This window comes from Macrobrachium nipponense, chromosome 22 (genome assembly GCF_015104395.2).
Source record: "Macrobrachium nipponense isolate FS-2020 chromosome 22, ASM1510439v2, whole genome shotgun sequence".
NCBI classification, from domain to species: domain Eukaryota; kingdom Metazoa; phylum Arthropoda; class Malacostraca; order Decapoda; family Palaemonidae; genus Macrobrachium; species Macrobrachium nipponense.
Window position 1 is genome coordinate 21,958,216 of NC_087213.1, and position 7,500 is coordinate 21,965,715.

A 7,500-nucleotide genomic window follows, 5' to 3' on the forward strand; every position below is an offset into this window, starting at 1 on the left:
TATAAAGACTTTTCTACCACAGGACAAGATTGATATTACCTATAAAGACTTTTCTACCACAGGACAAGATTGATATTACCTATAAAGACTTTTCTACCACAGGACAAGATTGATATTACCTGTAAAAACTTTTCTACCACAGAACAAGATTGATATTACCTATAAAGACTTTTCTACCACAGAACAAGATTGATATTACCTATAAAGACTTTTCTACCACAGCACAAGATTGATATTACCTATAAAGACTTTTCTACCTCAGCACAAGATTGATATTACCTATAAAGACTTTTCTACCACTGGACAAGATTGATATTACCTATAAAGACTTTTCTACCACAGAACAAGATTGATATTACCTATAAAGACTTTTCTACCTCAGCACAAGATTGATATTACCTATAAAGACTTTTCTACCACAGGACAAGATTGATATTACCTATAAAGACTTTTCTACCTCAGCACAAGATTGATATTACCTATAAAGACTTTACTACCTCAGGACAAGATTAATATTACCTATAAAGACTTTGCTACCACAGGACAAGATTGATATTACCTATAAAGACTTTTCTACCACAGGCAAGAATGATTTGATATTACCTATTAAAGACTTTTCTACCAACAGACAAGATTGATATTACCTATAAAGACTTTTCTACCTCAGGACAAGATTGATATTACCTATAAAGACTTTTCTACCACAGGACAAGATTGATATTACCTATAAAGACTTTTCTACCTCAGAACAAGATTGATATTACCTATAAAGACTTTACTACCTCAGGACAAGATTAATAATAATTACCTATAAGACTTTTCTTACCACTGGAAAAGATTTAATATTACCTATAAAGACTTTTCTACCACTGGACAAGATTGATATTACCTATAAAGACTTTTCTACCACTGGAGAAGATTAATATTACCTATAAAGACTTTTCTACCACTGGACAAGATTAATATTACCTATAAAGACTTTTCTACCACAGTACAAGATTAATAATACCTGTAAAGACTTTTCTACCACAGGACAAGATTGATATTACCAATAACGACTTTTTTTACCACGGGACAAGATTAATAATACCTGTAAAGACTTTTCTACCACAGGACAAGATTGATATTACCTATGAAGACTTTTCTACCACAGGACAAGATTGATATTACCTATAAAGACTTTTCTACCACAGGACAAGATTGATATTACCTATAAAGACTTTTCTACCACAGGACAAAATGATTACCTATAAAGACTTTTCTCCACAGGACAAGATTGATATTAAACCTATAAAGACTTTTCTACCCACAGGACAAAGATTGATATTACTATAAGACTTTTTCTACCACAGGACAAGATTGATATTACCTATAAAGACTTTTCTACCACAGGACAAGATTGATATTACCTATGAAGACTTTTCTACCACAGGACAAGATTGATATTACCTATGAAGACTTTTCTACCACAGGACAAGATTGATATTACCTAATAAAGACTTTTCTACCACAGGACAAGATTGATATTACCAATAAAGACTTTTCTACCACAGGACAAGATTGATATTACATATAAAGACTTTTCTACCACAGGACAAGATTGATATTACCTATAAAGACTTTTTTACCACAGGACAAGATTGATATTACCTATGAAGACTTTTCTACCACAGGACAAGATTGATATTACCTATAAAGACTTTTCTACCACAGGACAAGATTGATATTACCTATGAACACTTTTCTACCACAGGACAAGATTGATATTACCTATGAACACTTTTCTACCACAGGACAAGATTGATATTAACATATAAAGACTTTTCTACCACAGGACAAGATTGATATTACCTATAAAGACTTTTCTACCACAGGACAAGATTAATATTACCAATAAAGACTTTTCTACCTCAGGACAAGATTGACATTGCCTATAAAGACTTTTTTACCACAGGATAAGATTAATAATACCTGTAAAGACTTTTCTATTACAGGACAAGATTGATATTACCTATAAAGACGTTTCTACCACAGGATTAAAAAATAAAGATTAAAAAGACCTGCAAAGACTTTTCTAACCACAGGACAAGATTAATAATCACCTGCAAAGACTTCTAGCCAACAGGACAAAATTAATAATACCTGTAAAGACTTTTCTACCACAGGACAAGATTAATAATACCTGCAAAGACTTTCTACCACAGGACAAAATTAATAATACCTGTAAAGACTTTTCTACCACAGGAGAAGCCTCAAGAGAACATGACCTCAATATAATAGAATCCACAATCATGAAGAAGACTGATTCAGCTCTGAACACTCAAGCAACCTTTAAACAATTGTTTGTCTCTTCGCCTCTTGCTTATGTCATCTTTTCTTTCTTTCCTTCTTTCTTCCTTTTGCTGGGTTCTTGTCGAACATAATATTGTTTAATTATGGATGGTGCCTTTTCCCCATTTTTTTAATTTGTTTTATTTGTCTTGTAGTTTTGTGTATGGATCGATGCTTCAGCGTCATTTTCAGTAGTACGGTATGTAAATATCAGGTTTGAAAATGCCACAATAGTAGAAGTTCTGAAATGTTGATATAATAAACTATAGTGATAATGGTATACCTTTCCTTTCACTTCCAAAAGTGTATAATGTGACGGGTCCCACCTTTTATATCATATATATAATATATATATATATATATATATATATATATATATATATAATGTGCTGTGTGTGTGTATATATATATATATATATATATATATATATAGTATATATATATGTATATGCATACATAAGCTAATACCACAGGAAGATGATAGTCAGAAATCCAAGCGCTTTCGTCTTTACTAAGACATTCGCTCCTTGACAATGTCTTAGTAAAGACGAAAGTGCTTGGATTTCTGACTATCATTTTCCTATGGTATTCGCTTATTTAATGAAGTTACGTGCATCTACTGTGAATTTTTAAGCATATATATCTATACATATGATATGTATATGGTATATGTATCTGAATATATGATATATATATATATATATATATATATATATATATATATTATATATATATATCACATATATATATTATATATATATATATATATATATATATATATATATATATATATATATATATGAATAACTTGATCACGAAGTATATAATTCGTGATGCTATGTATAAACAATAAAGGTTTTTTTGCACGAAGGAAAAAAAGGAAAAGCGAGATAGCCAAGCACTTTCGGTCTAGTTCGACCCTTTACTCAGTGCTTGGCTATTTCGCTTTTTCATTTTTTTCCTTCGTGGCAAAAACCTTTATATATATATAATATAATATAATAATCTATATATATATATATATATATATATATATATATATATAATATATATATATATATATATATATTAATATGTCCGTGATTTCTAACAGAAATGCCAAGTTCGATACTGCGTTATAACAGGTTTTAAATTTAAGAGCAGGGAAGCCTTATTATTATTATTTTGTTAGCTTAGAATTAGTGAAGGCAGATGTTTCTCGTAATTAACTGTCCTACTTAACACTTTACCTTCCTATTCTGAAGCTGCCTTTAGGTGGTTCCTTCTAATTAGGCCCTCAAGAAAGGAGGCTCTCTCTCTCTCTCTCTCTCTCTCTCTCTCTCTCTCTCTCTCTCTCTCTCTCTCTCTTACGCACACACACATACACAGATACATACGAATGCACACTAGAGTACACGATATGGAAGCTTTTCCTTAGAAATTTATTTTATGGTTATTGTACTAAGAACTGAATTAGGTCGCGTATTGTTACCTGGCTGTTGTGGGTGTCGACTGGGTTATAAAAAGAGATAAAAATAACACTAATAGTTGAGTTATGCTGCTGTCAATACTCAGACGAAATGTATACCTTCATAAATTTGAAATGAGGACTTCGACCCGTCAGCCCTTAGCCCGAAGGAGCGAAACCATTCAGGAGGCATTCTCTCTCTCTCTCTCTCTCTCTCTCTCTCTCTCTCTGTTGTATGTCTTTGTGTGTGATGATTCATTCACTTTAATCCTTGTTCTAATTCTGAGTATGTTGAGTTTCCACATTCTATGGTTTTACAAAAATTCCTTCTCCCGCAGCAAGAGGCAAAAATATTTATACTAATAATTGCCCGTTTTCGTTATTTGATATTACGTCGTTATAGGTAACTGTTTAGCATTTAAATCTTACTGAAACAATTACCAATAACTGTAGTCATTCCAATGAAGCTGAAGCGTTTTCTTTCATTTTGTGCATGTTATTATTTGTGTGGGGGGGAGGGGACGCGCCTAGGAGGGGGAGCGTCCTGGTTTTTAAATGAGAACACTGTATTTAATAAGGAAAGAATATAGAATTTGCTAAGCGAGCTTGTAATTATGCCTAAAAAGGAGAATTATTTAACATTGTAAATTTAATAAATTTGAAAACTAGTGTGAACCTCTATTGGATCTGATATATATTTATCTTTAAAGCTTTAATTAGAAAATTCCTCAAATACCGGAAATAGTGATGAATATTTTGGAAAGGAACTTGAAGTATTATCATGAAATAATTCAGATTTTTACAACATCATCCGATAATTCTTTTTTAATATCGATATAGCGATAATGACAAGAAAAAACATAGTCTTTATAAAAACGTATTTGAAATATACCTCTCTCTCTCTCTCTCTCTCTCTCTCTCTCTCTCTCTCTCTCTCTCTCTCTTCGTGGTTTAAGGAGTGAATACATACGAATGTGTTATTAATTCAAATTTTCTATATAAAATTAACAAAGGTTGTCTTATTTTGCTGCACAAGAAAAAAAATATTCTGTGCTTTTTGGAATTTTTATTTTCGTTGGTGAAACAAGGATCTATTTGACCATAGATTTTAGCACGTTTTAATTTACGTTAAATTAAGAATATAATGTTTACTTATGCGTGAGGGAAAATCTTGCACGTGTCCTAAGTAAGCTGGTTATCGGATCACGCCTGGTTTCCTTCCTGATGTTACTTTTGGGAGTGGTTATGTTGCCATTTATCGAAAAGGAAATTTATAAAATGTATAGAATGACAACTGGAAACAAAGATACGAATACACTGTAAGTCGTGGTCATTTAATTCTTAATTCAAAGATAACAAAATATATAACGCCGTTCAAATATTAATGCAAGATGTTTTTCTTTGATGTATGAGAGCGAAAAGATACAGAGCATGCAATTTCGTTCTCGGGACTGATTTCATAAAATAATTACAAAAATATCGTGAGAGAAAATCTTTCAATATTCGCTTATTCTTGACTTGATTAATTTGGACTCGGAGACCTCTTAGGAGACCAAAAGAGAGTATATGCGACTGGCTGAGCGCAAAATAAAGTCTTCCGTTTTTTATTTTCTCATTAATGATTATTAAGGTATACGAGAGGCTGGTAATATCTTTGTGAAAGTTTATAATAGAATTAATCTGGAAAATAAAATTTTTTTTTCTTTGTAAGTCTGACAACGATGTTATCTCAGCATTTTCCTTGCAAAGCTAATTAGTTCACAGAACGTGCTTTGTGAAGGTGAAATTCTAAGCTGAAATTGTGGAGTAATCGCAAACCAGGATAAAAACATTACAGTGCCTGCGCAATAAAGAGCAACAGATATAGTAACAGAGACAGCGAGTGTCTCATGGTTAGTTTCACCCCTGCTACCCACAACAGTCCACTAACAGATATGTACCAGATTCACCAATTAGGCCTTAGGTCACTATAGACATGCTAGATTACAGAGGATGTGTCAATTCGTCAGTCTTCGTTCCGCGATCGCTAACCACTACATCATAATGTCATGGACAGACTGACAAAGAGTTTTGGAGAAACGGTAGTCGAACAATTACCTTTATAATGTAAAATTGTTAGTTAGATAAATCTTGCTCTTAAGATTGTCACCGAAGATTTTTCATTTCTCCGAGATCTATCCTTGTAGCAAAAGCGAATAGATAATGCGTCTAATACGTAAACGCATTCTTTTTAATAAGTGCATTTTACTGTAACGCATTTATGTTTATAAGGTTAAACAAGAAACACCAGTACGAAATTAATAACAAAGCATGCAAAAAAAAAAAAAAAAAAAAACACCGTAAACACATAGACAATAAAACTGAGCATTACCTAAAAATGTCAAATGAGAGATTTGCTTCCCATACTCAAAATATGTTATCGCCCTCCTATTCAGGGTCGTTAATGACAGGTTTAGCTGGAAACTTCGGAGACGCAATTCGCCTTTCGACGAGTTTTCAACTTTCCTCGAAAGGAGGAGTTGGTACCCAGACGTCAGCAAGAAAAGAAAAAAAAAAGAAGGAAAGACACATTTCTCAAACTATTTATCTCGTAGACTCTGGAAACGCGCCAGAAGGAATTTGGGAAGATTCTGTAAATGTCTCATCCAGACGAATTTGTTTTTCAGTGTTCCCTCGACTTATTTTGTCTGTGACGAATATCAGTGATGCCGTTTTTGAGGAATTTCGTCTACTAGTGTGGCTTTCTAGTGACATCTGGCAATACTCCGTGGATATTCTGACCACAGCCACGGCGGTGAGGAATAAAATTCTTCACTTGGCCTTTTTATGTTTTATTATGAAAATAAGGTTATAAAACATATCCTGCTTATTTATAAAAATGAATTATATTGAAATCCTTTTTTTTTCCTCGTCAAAAATACTTCATGTTCAGCTAGTGACGCGTATTTTTTTTTACGTCACGGAAAATAATTCTACATCCGAAAATACGCTGTCTAACCATTAAATCATAAATAACGTAAAAAATCAGAACTACTTATGGTAACACTGCTAATAGCCAATGAAGAAAAAACGGCATCGCTGGTGACAATGCACTTTGTCTTCCAGACTATATATATCATTCCTACCACTTCTTGTGAGCAATCAACAACAAAATAGATAAATAAAGACCTTTGCTTTCTTTTATAGGTGCCATAACAAATGAAAGACGACAGTAATTCCCAAATCGAACGAGTCATTCATCATTGCAGTAAGTAAGGCCCTCAGCCTCATCAGAGACAGTTGGCGAACCAGAGTACATGGGAGCCTTCGATCCAACACTTAATTGAAGACCTGGACGGCTACTTAAGCTACATTAGAAGGTTCTGGTGCCGTAATCACTCCGAGCCGATTTGTTGATTTGCTCTTTCAACCTCTCTCTCTCTCTCTCTCTCTCTGTCATGATATTGCCCGTAAAAAATCATTTGGATTATAAGCAATTTCGAGAAAAAGCTAAACTCGCAGATAGATTAATAGGGCTTCAGAAACGTAACATAAAACGACAGACAAAATCTTGAGAAAAATATTATCTTTTATTCTGTAGAGGATCTGTTTAGTGTTCTTCCCCGTATGACTAACCACGTGAATCTACCGATTCAAGACTAAAACACCTTGTTCACGCGAAATTTCAGATTCATAATGCTTTGTGCTGATCATATCATAACAGCCATTTTTAAATTCCTTTT

The 7,500-nt window shown here is 33.0% G+C and overlaps 1 protein-coding gene across 10 annotated transcripts in view; it reads left to right on the forward strand.

Annotated features, from left to right (window-relative positions):
* LOC135198536 (uncharacterized) overlaps nucleotides 1-7,500 on the forward strand; it is a 358,282-nt gene that overhangs the window by 88,864 nt on the left and 261,918 nt on the right. The window contains exon 4 of one of the 10 annotated variants that reach the window (XR_010310830.1): nucleotides 6,965-7,178. The exons of the other annotated variants lie outside the window; for them this stretch is intronic. The gene's annotated coding sequence lies outside the window, so the exon portion shown is untranslated. Of the gene's footprint in view, nucleotides 1-6,964; nucleotides 7,179-7,500 lie in introns of those variants that run through there. 10 annotated transcript variants of the gene reach the window in all.